Source organism: Sinohyriopsis cumingii, chromosome 10 (assembly GCF_028554795.1).
Source record: "Sinohyriopsis cumingii isolate HCF-2022 chromosome 10, ASM2855479v2, whole genome shotgun sequence".
Classification (NCBI taxonomy): Eukaryota; Metazoa; Mollusca; class Bivalvia; order Unionida; family Unionidae; genus Sinohyriopsis; species Sinohyriopsis cumingii.
This window is the reverse complement of record NC_142970.1, coordinates 53616240-53630891: the sequence shown is the minus strand read 5'-3', so window position 1 is coordinate 53630891 and position 14652 is coordinate 53616240. Positions and strand designations below refer to the sequence as shown.

General features: G+C 35.8%; 1 protein-coding gene across 8 annotated transcripts in view; it reads left to right on the top strand.

Moving 5' to 3' along the window:
• Positions 1-14652, top strand: part of LOC149790167 (uncharacterized) — a 332923-nt gene that overhangs the window by 28064 nt on the left and 290207 nt on the right. The window contains exon 1 of one of the 8 annotated variants that reach the window (XM_089972154.1): positions 12945-13049. The exons of the other annotated variants lie outside the window; for them this stretch is intronic. The gene's annotated coding sequence lies outside the window, so the exon portion shown is untranslated. Of the gene's footprint in view, positions 1-12944; positions 13050-14652 lie in introns of those variants that run through there. 8 annotated transcript variants of the gene reach the window in all.

The following is a 14652-nucleotide window of genomic DNA, read 5'->3' as shown; positions in this document are numbered from 1 at the left end:
TTCAATAGAAGTTATTTACACTATAGGTGGCTTAGACCGTCTCACTGAGTGGAATTTTAGACTGCTTTTCTGTTTAAGTTACTGAAAAATGCATGCATTTAATTAGTTATATGTTCTTTTCAAATCTTGACTGAGTATATTTAAGTGTTATTGACTACCTTCATTTCCAGTGTAGATTGTAGAAAGAAGAGTTGTTCATTTCAGTTTATTAATCTGTCATTTACATTGTTTTGATTTAGTAATTTTAGTGGGAAGTTACGTTTGTGACATTACTGATTTCCTGGTGAATCAGTGGAACAACGACATTAATCATGTGATCAGTCATGCAGTTTTATGAAAGATTTATTAGAGGTGTATGTTTCATTCTTTGTGCTACAGATACCTCTTTTACAAGTAACTGTGGTTTAAACCTGTTGTTATATACTGTATCTATTGGACTGATACCGGAAACACGTTTAGCAGGATGAAATTTGCATACAAATTGGAGTTTCTGATCACTTCAAGTTTTTATTGATCAACTACGCATTCAGGGATAGGTTAATTTATACAATTTGTTTTAATAATTCATTCACTGACTTGGAATATTTAAGTCTTGATCCAGCTTGATGTTCAGTTTCAGGCCGTAGAAGACATAACAATTTTTGCAGGTGGGTAGAATTGATTTTGTATAGAAGTAGATGCACAGATCCCTGTCATTGCAGACATCTCATTGTAAAGACACTATATATAAAGGACAATGTTTAAGAACCAGTTTCTTTATTTCAACTTGTGTCCATTTTGGACAGGTGTCATTTATATGGTGAAATGTAAAATGTAAAGGGACATATCAGATCTCTTGAATGCACTTCATCGACAGTTTTCATTACAGTATGAAGTTCTTAAAACCATGCTCTAACACAACGTGTCCATGAGAGGATTTTCCTCTTGTTTTTTTTGTTGTTATTGTTTTCGTTTGGGGTGGTGGTGGGGAGGGGATGGGGTGATAAGAATTCTGGCTTTGATTTTTCTTGATCTTGATAATAATTGAGGCTAGTGGATTTGAATTAAACATGTCTAGTATATCATTGGTATGAATTTCAGCATTTAAATGGGTTGTAATCAAATCTGGAAATAGATATCTTGATTAGCAGTCCTCAGTGCGGCTTATATTTGATTAAAATCTTTTGTGAAAAGTGTTATCTGACAATGTTTGACCTTATTGCAAGTAAATATTTCCTATTTTATGATAGCCATGTATCCTTGTGTACAACATGAAAGTCAAGTACTCTTGACTGACACTACAAATCAGTTTGTCATGTAACGCTATTAAAGAGTCATTCACTAAACTATTGGTACAGATCTGTTGCCTTATTAACTTGAGCTGCATAGGCATGGGTTGAATGGAGAGACAAGTTTGATTAATTGCTTCAGACTTTAAAGTACAGGGTATGAATTTAAATGAAGCATCCCCACAGTGAATGCACTATGTATGTATGTATGTAGATATGTATGTATGTATGTGTGTGTGTGTGTGTGTGTGTGTGTGTGTGTGTGTGTGTAGGTAGGTAGGTATGTAGGCTGGCAGGCAGGTAGTTAAGTACATATGTATGTAGGTAGGTAGGCTGGCAGGCAGACATTGCATGCATGTATGGATGGATGGATGTAGGTAAGTACACTGTACCTCCTAGGGATGCAAGACTGAGAGTAAAAATTATCCTTGGTGTCAAAGCTGGGGTCAAATTAAAAAATTTGGGGTCTCTCAAGCACCAATGAGGGTAAAGGGAATCACGTATGTATGTATGTATGTATGTATGTATGTATGTATGTATGTATGTATGTATGTATGTATGTATGAATGTCTTGGGTGTAACATCACAAGCCAGGCTGTTTAGTGCCAAGTAAGTACAGTGTACTACATAAATTATGGGAAAAATAACCCTTTTATGTCAGTAATGAATATTTTAATTTTAGGATGTCAGCTCTTATCATAAGCTGAGTAACCAGATCACATGCATTTTTGACCAGACATGTCAGTAAGACAATATCTGGGAACTGCAAAATTGTACAAAACAAACATAAAGAACAGTTTCCCAACTTTCTGAAACTGGCTAAGCCACCTCTGCATGTGCCCATTCAGACAGCAGGCTGTGAAAAGGGGTTCTCAGCACAGAACATACACAGATAAGGAAACATATTAAACTCAAAAACAATCCACAGATTATATTTGATGAGGATTTTGATTTCAGCAGAGATGAGAGTGGAGCAGGAATAGAGAGAGACAGATATTTTAGTGATGGGTAAATGATGAGTTGTGTTGATCCTCTACCCAATTTTTTCTACTCCTACCTTGTTCTTGTTTTGGTGAAAAGGAGCAGAAGAGACCCCCCCCCCCCACTTCAGATAAAATCTTGGTAGCATTTCTGTGTCATGGCAGACCCACTACCTATCACGTGTCTGTCCAAGAGAATGCATTATTTGTTTACCTTGTTAACTGGAATGTCTGCTTCGTGAGTTTCTTTGTGTTAATCTTGGCTGCCCATTTCTTAAGTATGTCCTTCAGATGTGGGATGTTGAGGGTTTGAACCCCAGCCAAGTCATACCAAAGACTTACAAAAATGGTACTAACAGATACCTTGCTCTGCCCTCAGCATTAAGAGGTAGTGTTTGGACTGGTCTGCCTGGTGTTGGGATAATGTGACAGGGTGGGACATGATGCTACATATCTGCAGCATGATGCCTAAATGATAGACATCACTGTAAACTGCCACACGCTGCAGACATTGTAGCAGTATGACTGAAAAATTGTTAAAGCTACATTAAAAATCTCAAAAACACACGCATAACTGTGTATACTGACCATACTTGCCATGTCATAAGTATGTCTGTTGACCTTGATTGTCTCCTTCAATTTAGTAAATCTAATGATCATGGTTGTCTCATTCATCATTATGTCTATTGACCTTGATTGGGTCTTTTATGAGTATGTCTAGTGATATGGATCTTTGGTCATTATGTCTGTTGACCTTGATATGGTCTTTCATGAGTATATCTAGTGATTTGGGTAGTTTCTTTGACTGTTATGTCTATTGACCTTGATATGGTCTTTCATGAGTATATCTAGTGATTTGGGTAGTTTCTTTGACTGTTATGTCTATTGACCTTGATATGGTCTTTCATGAGTATATCTAGTGATTTGGGTAGTTTCTTTGACTGTTATGTCTGTTGACCTCAGTTGCAGCTTTCATGAGTATGTCTAGTGATTTTTGGGTGGAGTTTTGATCAGAAATCTAGTGACCTAAATTGGGTCTTACATGAGTTTGTGTAATGATCTGGAATATGTTTTTGATCAATATGTCTAGTGACCTCAGTAGATATACTTATGAAATGAACAGCCAATATTAATATGAAGAAACCCATGAAACAGATAGTTCCAGTTAACACATTAACCCCGGGAGCTTTTTGCCATTTTCGTCTGAAAATCGAGTAGGAAACACATTTTGAAAGCTATTTTTGAATAGACTCAAAAACACCAAATTCCCGGTCATCTTTCAATAACATACTGCCTAGTTGTGTTAGAAACATCGTTTTTCATTGGCTATTTGACTCGCGCATGAGCAGAAGGGTAAATTTAAAAGTTGGATTTTTTTTGTTGTTTTGTTTTAATTTTTTAAATAATTTTTTAATAATTTTTTTTTGTCGAATGGAGCCATTATTTTTGTATGGAGACCACTCTTTATTCCAAATGTCCATCTTATCTTACTTTTTGCAAAGGTTCATCAGTCTGTTTGCAGTTCATTTGCCTTAGATCTGAGACCAAAAAGTCTAAAATTCGGACACAAAATCAGATTTGGGTTTTAAAAATGTCGGGTCCAGAAAATGAGTTTTTTAAAATCTTTATTTTGTAGTGCAACCAGATATTCCAGATTATCTGGTATCATGGTAGAGCTACATCTGTCTACCTTTCTATAATACTACCCACTTTAGTGTATCATGCATGACCATGACGCTACAGAGCTTGGCAGTAGGCTACTACCTCCTGCCCCATTAAGTCGTCGTTAGGGGTTAGTGTGTTATCAAGGTATACAAATTGTGGCTTTCGTGAATATGTGTAGTGATTTGGGTCGAGTCTTTGATCAGTATGTCTAGTGACCTTGGTTGTGTCTTTCAAGAGTAATTGTCTGGTGATTTGGATCTTTTGATGAGTATGTCTAGTGACCTCATTTGGGTCTTTGAAGAGTATGTCTAGTGATTTGGATCTTTTGATCAGTACATGTATGTCTAGTAACCTCAGTTGGGTCTTTGAAGAGTATGTCTAGTGATTTGGATCTTTTGATCAGTACATGTATGTCTAGTGACCTCAGTTGGGTCTTTGAAGAGTATGTCTAGTGATTTGGATCTTTTGATCAGTACATGTATGTCTAGTAACCTCAGTTGGGTCTTCGAAGAGTATGTCTAGTGATTTGGATCTTTTGATCAGTACATGTATGTCTAGTGACCTCGGGTCTTTCAAGAATATGTCTAGTGATTTGGATCTTTGGATCAGTATGTCTAGTGACCTCAGTTGGGTCTTTCAAGAGTATGTCTAGTGATTTGGATCTTTTGATCAGTACATGTATGTCTAGTGACCTCAGTTGGGTCTTTGAAGAGTATTGTGAAGTTCTATGCGACTCACTGTTATGCATTGGGGTGGGATGCTCCCAATATTTATTTGAATTACTTAGGAATTCCCACCCTGGCTTGTTTTTGTAGGAAGTGAAATTAGTGATAGAGGGAGGTAAAGCTCCGAGCCCCCAGTCAGCAATACCGACAATTAAATTATTAAGAACACAAAGGTGAAAATCCAAAAGAATAACAATTTAATACAAATTAAACGAGATTAAGTTCTCAACCAATCTGCTTCCCCTCGACCATGTGACAACCTATTTCATCACGTGATTGTAGTGTGAGATGGCTTTCCCCTGTACTTGGTTTCTACTCATCTGTGTTTACTATGCCAATTGCTTTCCTCCTTCCAGTGTTCTCCGATTCTTACTGTCCTCTTCCCCTTTTGTCTTCTTTTTTCCTCCTCCTTTTCTTTCTCTCTTTCTCCTTCAACAAGGCTTGTTCCCCGCCTACTTCTATTCTCTATTTCAGGGCCTCGAGTGGCCAAGTGGTCTAAAGCGCTCTTCGTTATGGATCACTGCCATCTCACCTCTGTCTGCGGCAGTTCAAGTCTAAGATTCAGCCAATGTGGGTATGTGAGAAAGCTTGCCAGTAGCTTCTCGTGGGTCGGTGGTTCTTTCCGGGGTTTTCTCTGGTTTTTCCTCCACCATTAATACTGGCCGCCATGTATAGCCTATCATGTGCTGCAAAATGGCGTTAAACCCCACAACAACAACAATTCTCTATTTCTCCTTCAGCAAAGCTTGTTCTCCGTCTACTTCTATTCTGTCTCTCTGAGACTTGGGACTTGACTACTCTGTCCCCAAAAGCTTCCTACGAAAAACACAAGGACATTAGCATTTGTGTTAGCCATCTTGCTCACACTAAATCAACAATCAATCATCAGATCAAGGTTATCTACATCTTTGGTCACGCATTCGTGCACATCGAAAAACACACACGTTCTTATAGAAACAACATTGCAATAAGAGCGGTATCCTACTTATCATACAGAAATCACTAAATTGCGTCACATCAATATATATATTTCCTTAATCTCATTATTCTCAACAATATCACAATAATCCGACGCATTTCTGTACATTACACTCCCACAAGTGTACACAAATATTCAAATATTCATATTATTTAAATTTACACACTGCAGCCATTTTACAAGCTACCATTTAATTCACAATGGCAAAATCTAGAATATCACATGAATAAATACACTAGTTTACTACGAAGTAACTAAATAGTGAAATACAGTATTAATTCTGACGAGCGAGCAATCTACATAATCATAGCTCATTTCTCAAGTACGCATGTAAATTAAACAATACAAGGGTAGTTCTATGTACTAACGATTCTAGTAAGTAAATATACATACAGCACTTAATTACAATTACAATGCCGTAACATTCTGCAACAATCGACCAAATAACTCACTAACCTTTATGAAGCTTTCTGTCCTTAGAATGTTCTAAGAATTTTCCCCGCCAAATCATGAGTGGCTCCCTCGGAGTGAGTATATTCTGCTTTACCAGTACGACGGCTTACAAATCACTAATTCATTATCAGTCCGACTGACTGTTAAGTTCTGGTTACGTAATGATGGCCCCACCCCTCCCCAGTTCTGATTGGATATCAATTCTACCCCCAGTCGGTCTTGCTTAACAGACGAGCCTCAGGCCATCTGTCAAAGCGAGGAGATTTACAATAGCGTTGAGGGTCCTTTGTTCTTAGAACAAAGCTTCTAACATCTATATGCGAGTGTTAACACCTAACGGGGGGTTCTTGTAGAAACAAAATCGCCATAACAGTGCAGGGTCGACATACTCGTTGCGCTAACCCATTCCTTAGTTCCTGACTTACGTAATTGCGGGCAGGCAAACGTGACAAGTATGTCTAGTGATTTGGATCTTTTGATCAGTACATGTTTGTCTAGTGACCTCAGTTGGGTCTTTGAAAAGTATGTCTAGTGATTTGGATCTTTTGATCAGTATATGTATGTCTAGTGACCTCAGTTGGGTCTTTGAAGAGTACATCTAGTGATTTGGATCTTTTGATCAGTATATGTATGTCTAGTGACTTCAGTTGGGTCTTTCAAGAGTATGTCTAGTGATTTGGATCTTTTGATCAGTATGACTAGTGGCCTTAGTTGGGTCTTTCATCAGAATAGTTGTTGATTGATTCTTGTTTGGGTCTCTCTTGACGATGTCAGGTTATAATGGATGGGTCTTTCATGAGTATATCCACTGACTTTGGTCCAGTATTTGATCGGTTTTGCTTTGGTTTGTTGTTTTATGACACTGTGACACAAATAGTTTGCTTAGTTCTGATGCAGTTGGTGTAAAGAGCTCTGCTCAAGAACACACCACAGTAGTCATCCCAATTGATCAAGTGATGGGATTCGAACCCAAAACCTTTCAGTCATGAGTCTAGACACTGCTGAGACATCACATTGATTCATTAGCATGCCTAGTAATATGTCTTTCATTGATAAATCAGTAGATCATCTTTGTATGTCTTTTGACTTTGGTTGCATTTTTGTATCATTATGTGTGTTGAATTAGGTTATCTATTTCATCAGTTATGTCTGTTGACCTTGTTTGTATGTCTTTTGATCAAAGTTGTCGATTTATAAAATTTTTCTTTTGCCCTTGGCTGTCAGTCTCATCCAAGAAGTGTACTGAACATGATTGTCTATTTCATGAGGATGTTGATTTCTTGAACTTGGTTGTTTTATTGATATATCTATTTGAACCTGATTGTTTCATATTCAGAAAGTTTTGACTATCTCTTCTGGCCAAAAATATGATTTGACATAAACCACCACTCAGATCTTTTGGTGACCTTGGTAAAGATGAATTCTAGGCACCAACAAACCGAAGCAGAAATTAACAGATGGAACAGTTTTCTGGTAAAATCACTGATCTCCGACACCCTGCTATGTATATTGAACTTATCTCTAGCAGCCTTTACAGTAGTAATGCATCTGTTTCAGTAATGTATGGTCGTTGAACTTGCATTTATAAATAGTACGTACATTCCTTTTCAGCAAAATATAATTATCCTGTTTAACACACACACACACACACACACACACACTGGTCCTTCATTACAAAGCTCTTTATATTCCAGTCTCTATTATAATGCAGATATGAATCTATGATCCTGACACTTCTTAAATTGGGTAAATTGTGTTATATTATGGCTACTTAATTTTTAGCACTTATTTTATTTTTTTCTAGTAAGAATTAGTTATGATGTGGTGTTACATCATTAAATGTCATATTTTTACTGTTAACACATTAACCCCTGGAGGTTTTTGCCGTTTTCGTCTGAAATTTGAGTAGGAAACAGGTTTTGAAAGCTATTTCTGATTACATGTGAAAATGCCAACTTCAAGGTGATCTTCCAATAAAATAGTGCTAGTTGTGTTAGGAACATCGTTTTTTTATTGGCTATTTGGCTCGTGCATGAGCAGAATGGTAATCGTTTTTCATTGGCTATTTGGCTTGTGCATGAGCAGAAGGGTAAAAGTTAGAGTTCTTTTTTTTTTTGCTTAATGGACCCATCATTTTTGTGTCAAGACCACTCTTTATTCCAAATGCCCATCTTATCCTACTTTTTGCAAAGGTTCATCTGTCTGTTTGCAGTTCATACCGGTTTGCCTTAGATCTGAGACCAAACAGTCTAAAATCCGGACATAAAATCGGATTCCAACCATGGGCGAATTTTGGGTAGAAAAAAATCGGGTCCAAAAAATGAAGTTTTTCCCTCTGTATTTTGTAGTGAAACTAGAAATTTTAGATTATTTGGTATCATTGTAGAGTGTATCATACATGACCTTGACGCTACAGAGCTCGGCAGTAGGCTACTTTGTAACCTCATATATATATATATATATATATATATATATATATATATATATATATATATATATATATATATGTCAGCCTGCAGCATAATAGCATCAGCTTTTAATTTTCCACATTTTTCCTTCATGTGTGGTGCTGTATATAGTGGGTCACAAGGTCTGTACACCAGAATGCTTAGCCAAGTCACCATTTTAAAATTTGGCTATGATGCATTGTTCCCATTTGCGCAAAAATGTATGTGAATCATATTAGCAGCACTTGGCATGTACCAAAGATTGCCCTGATGCGTTGGCTTGTTCAAAACAAAGCCCTGGTGTGTTGGCATGTTCAAAATATTGCCCTGATGTGTTTGCATGTTTAAAAGATTGTCCTGTTGTGTTGGCATGTTCAAAATATTGCCCTGATGTGTTTGCATGTTTTAAAGATTGTCCTGTTGTGTTGGCATTTTCAAAAGATTGCCCTGATGTGTTGGCATATTCAGAAGATTGCTGTGATGCATTGGCATGTTCAGAAGATTACCTTGATGTGTTTACTTGTTCAAAAGATTGCCCTGATGTGTTGGCATGTTCAAAAGATTGCCCTGCTATGTCGGCATGTTCATACTCTAGCCCTGATGTCTTGGCATGTTCAGACCATATCCGTGATGTTTTGGTATGTTGAAAACATTGCCCTGATGTCTTGGCATGTTCAGAACATAATCTTGATTTGTCCAGCTTACATACAGAAATTGAAGCCTGACACGTGTACTAAATTAAGTCTAAGAATGGTATTTGTGTCATTCAGAAATTGAAGCCTGACACTAAATTAAGTTTTAGAATGGTATTTGCATCATACAGAAATTGAACTTGACACGTGTACTAAAATAAGTCTAAGAATGGTATTTGCATCATACAGAAATTGAACTTGACACGTGTACTAAAATAAGTCTAAGAATGGTATTTGCATCATACAGAAATTGAAGCCGGACACTAAATTAGGTTTTAGAATGGTATTTGCATCATACAGAAATTGAAGCCGGACACTAAATTAAGTCTAAGAATGGTATTTGCATTGTACAGAAATTGAAGCCTGACACTAAATTAAGTTTAAGTCTGGTATTTGCATTACACAGAGACTGAAGCCTGACACTTGTACTAAATTTAGTATCAGAATGGTATTTACATCATACAGAAACTGAAGCCTGACACTAAATTAAGTTTTAGAATGGTATTTGCATCATACAGAAATTGAAGCCTGACACATGTACTAAATTAAGTCTAAGAATGGTATTTGCAGTATACAGAAATTGAAGCCTGACACTAAATTAAGTCTAAGAATGGTATTTGCATTAAAAGAAATTGAAGCCTGACACTAAATTAAGTTTAAGAATGGTATTTGCATTATACAGAAATTGAAGCCTGACACTTGTACTAAATTTAGTATCAGAATGGTATTTACATCATACAGAAACTGAAGCCTGACACTAAATTAAGTCTAAGTCTGGTATTTGCATTATACAGAAATTGAAGCCTGACACTAAATTAAGTCTAAGTCTGGTATTTGCATTATACAGAAATTGAAGCCTGACACTAAATTAAGTCTAAGTCTGGTATTTGCATTGTACAGAAATTGAAGCCTGACACTAAATTAAGTCTAAGAATGGTATTTGCATTGTACAGAAATTGAAGCCGGACACTAAATTAGGTTTTAGAATGGTATTTGCATCATACAGAAATTGAAGCCGGACACTAAATTAGGTTTTAGAATGGTATTTGCATCATACAGAAATTGAAGCCGGACACTAAATTAAGTCTAAGAATGGTATTTGCATTGTACAGAAATTGAAGCCTGACACTAAATTAAGTTTTAGAATGGTATTTACATCATACAGAAATTGAAGCCTGACACTAAATTAAGTTTAAGTCTGGTATTTGCATTACACAGAAACTGAAGCCTGACACTTGTACTAAATTTAGTATCAGAATGGTATTTACATCATACAGAAACTGAAGCCTGACACTAAATTAAGTTTTAGAATGGTATTTGCATCATACAGAAATTGAAGCCTGACACATGTACTAAATTAAGTCTAAGAATGGTATTTGCAGTATACAGAAATTGAAGCCTGACACTAAATTAAGTCTAAGAATGGTATTTGCATTATACAGAAATTGAAGCCTGACACTTGTACTAAATTTAGTATCAGAATGGTATTTACATCATACAGAAACTGAAGCCTGACACTAAATTAAGTCTAAGTCTGGTATTTGCATTATACAGAAATTGAAGCCTGACACTAAATTAAGTCTATGTCTGGTATTTGCATTATACAGAAATTGAAGCCTGACACTAAATTAAGTCTAAGAATGGTATTTGCATTGTACAGAAATTGAAGTCTGACAATTAAGTCTTTGAATGGTATTTGCATGATGCAGAAATTGAAGCCTGACACTAAATTAAGTCTAAGTCTGGTATTTGCATTGTACAGAAATTGAAGCCTGACACTAAATTAAGTCTAAGAATGGTATTTACATCATACAGAAATTGAAGCCTGACACTAAATTAAGTTTTAGAATGGTATTTACATCATACAGAAATCGAAGCCTGACACTAAATTAAGTCTAAGTCTGGTATTTGCATTGTACAGAAATTGAAGCCTGACACTAAATTAAGTTTTAGAATGGTATTTACATTATACAGAAATTGAAGCCTGACACTAAATTAAGTCTAAGAATGGTATTTGCATCATCTGATTATCAGTGTTACTGTTTGTACTAATTTGTCAGTGATCACAAAGAAAACCTGATCATGGCTGATATGTGCAATTTTTATGACATGCATGAGTGGCATTCTTTTACAGCTTCCAGTCACCATGAGGGGTAGTCTCTTTACAGTTTCTATAGTAACAATGAGTGGTTGTTTGTTTTAGTTTCAGTAGTGACCATGAAGGGTAGAACATTTTACAGTTTTCACACTGACCATGACGGGTAGTCTGTTTTACATTTTCCATAGTGACCATGAATGGTAGACTGTTTTAGTTTCCTTACTGACCATAAAGGGTAGACTGTTTTAGTTTCCATACTGACCATAAAGGGTAAGTTGTTTTAGATTCCATACTGACCATGAAGGGTAGACTGTTTTACAGTTTTTATACTGACCGTGAATGGTAGACAGTTTTACAGTTTCCATAGTGACTATGAAGGGTAGACTGTTTTACAGTTTTTATACTGACTGTTCAAAGTAGACTTATTACAGTTTCATAGTAACCATGATGGGTAGACTGTTTTACAGTTTCCATAGTGACCATGAAGGTTAGACTATTTTACAGTTTTTATACTGACTGTGCAAAGTAGACTTGTTACAGTTTCATAGTAAGCATGAAGGGTAGACTGTTTTGAAGTTTTTATACTGACCGTGATGGGTAGACTGTTTTACAGTTTTTATACTGACCATGCAAAGTAGACTTGTTACAGTTTCATAGTTATTTTTCTGTAGTGATGCTATTTTAATATCTTCACAATGTCCACCTTCAATATTTGTGTTGTACTTCAGTTCTAGCTACCTGTGGGATGGGTGGGGTGTACAAAAACTCTTAGTCCAAGAAAGTAGTGGGTATAGTGAAGAAATTTTGTCATTCTGAGAAAGTAGTTGGAATACAGTGATGTAGCTTCTTGCTGTTAAAGAAAAGTTTACATTGTTGGACTTTGGACCATATTGAAGCCAATGTCTTAATAAATTTCTGTCACAAACTTTGGCATAGTTAAGGCCCCCCTCCCCCAAATATGCATGTTTCCAGTCAGCCAACCATCTGCTTTTCTTTAGTGACCCTAGCACTCCCCTCCCCCTTAAAAAAAATTGAATTTAAAAAAAATCCTGAAATTGATTTGTGCATCAAACTGAGCCTTGTTTAGCCCAGTACTTGAAGTGCTTAGTGCATTATATATACTAATTATTATAATATACATACATGTATTGTTTTTTAAAAAAATTTAAAATAACCTACCTACCTAGCTACCTTAATTTTAAAAACAGTGCAATAGGAAACACACATATTTTCCTTTTGGCCTAACAAATCTGAACCAGAGAACTTTGAGATTTTTTGCACAGTAGTTATTTTTACATCTTTTGTATGAATCACAGCATTATGTATTTGCAATGATATGATATATATATATATATATATATATATATATATATATATATATATATATATATATATATATATATATATATATATATATATATATATATATATATGAGTAATAAAAATGAGTGTTGGTAACATTCATTAGGAAGCATTTAAACTCTTGGCATAGATAAGGCATGGAAATCAGTCCTAATCCTGAAGCATGTAACTTTTCACAAGTCAGCATCCCAGTGATTTATGTAAGCTTCCGTTTGATGAAGATTTCTGCTGCTGCTACTGTTCAGATGCAGGGTTACTGCTCAGATGTATAATTTGGCAGCTTTGACTATCAAGGTGTGATTTTCTTAGTCTACTTCTTGCTAACATACACAGGGAGGGTGTACAGTACTCTACTGTCTGTCTATACTATCAGCAGAAAGGTAGGTTTTACTATGGTATTACTAATTAAATAATTTTGGGATGTTAAGTTTATTTTGAAGATTTATTCTTTTATCTTAAAATTAAAAATCTTTGCTTGTATCAGTGCAAACTGGGCTTGATGGGAAGAATGTATTGGAGCATGATGGGAAGAATGTATTAGAGGTATTTTTAGGCGCATGATGGGAGGAGTTATTTAGTGATAATATTTTGTAGCATGATTGTCAGAGTGTATTGGAGATATTTTTTTAAAAGCAAAATATGTGTGTATACAATGTCCTTGAATTGACCTATCACATGTCAGTCAGATTCTAACATTTGACAATACCTTATGGATTGCTAATACATGTACCTACCTATGGACTGCTGACCAGCACAAACCTTTAGACTGCAGATCAATACACTGTACATACCTATGGACTGCTGACCAATACAATCCCTTTCAAAAGTATTAAACATTATAGAATCACAATGTTTGTGTAACATTAGTTTTTTCTGTGTGTTTGTCTCTGATCTGGTGATACAGGATGTCAGTGCAAAAGGTATTTTAAAGATCAGTGGGAAACTGGCGAAATGGAGATAATTCAAATATGAACTGTGATGGTGGCATTAATTTACAGCACACTGTCATTGATGAGGAACATTTATAATCTTGGTGAAATCTTACTATAAGTACTGGGACATTATTCATTTACATGAATCCTTTCTTTACACAAACCCCCTCCCCCCTGTTTAGATCATGGCTTAGTGGTATAAAAGGTACATTGCTTTTTTAGTACCATTATGGTGTGAAACATAAGAAACAGAAATCTTGTTCTTCTTAATTCTGTTTATGTTAATAATAGTTTGGAAATTTTGGTTGTATGTGTGAGTAGAATACTGGATAATGTTGCCATTATGAATTTAATGCCATTTTTCAGCACACAATATACTGTACATGGCATTTAAACTGGTGGACGAAGAACACAAGGAAAACCCTGGTAAGAGCCACTAGCCCATTGGAAGCTACTGGCAAGCTTTCTCACATACTCATATTTGCCGAGCCCAAGACTTGAACACACATGGTCAGAGGTGAGATGGCAAGCGCTTCAGACCACTCAGAACCCAGGGCCCCATCAGATGCTCTATATTTCTGATTTCTATATGATCAACTAATTTTTTAAAACCTGGTCACTTATGTTGCTCATAAACACCTTGTCATGTAGCTGTCCATTTTGAACTGAATGTATCGATACTTGTGACTTGTTCAAATCATCAATATTTGACATTTGTATATGTGTGTTGAATGGTGCTGTGATGTTGAAAGGAATATTGTACGTTAGTTTTGTTGCACATTTTGATCCAGTTAAAAGTAGAACAGGATTATCAATACCTGTATATATAGATATAGATAGGAATTATCTATACCTGTATATATATAGATATAGATAGGGATTGTTTATACCTAATTATCTTCCTAAGTGGAAATGCATGCCACATAACATTGATGGGATATTTGTGGACAATTGGAGATGTAAATTTTACTGCTTATTTGATAACATTCTGAACCACTCTAGTGGCCTTGTGGTTAGAGCGTCCGCCTCTGATGCAAGAGGTCTTGGGTTC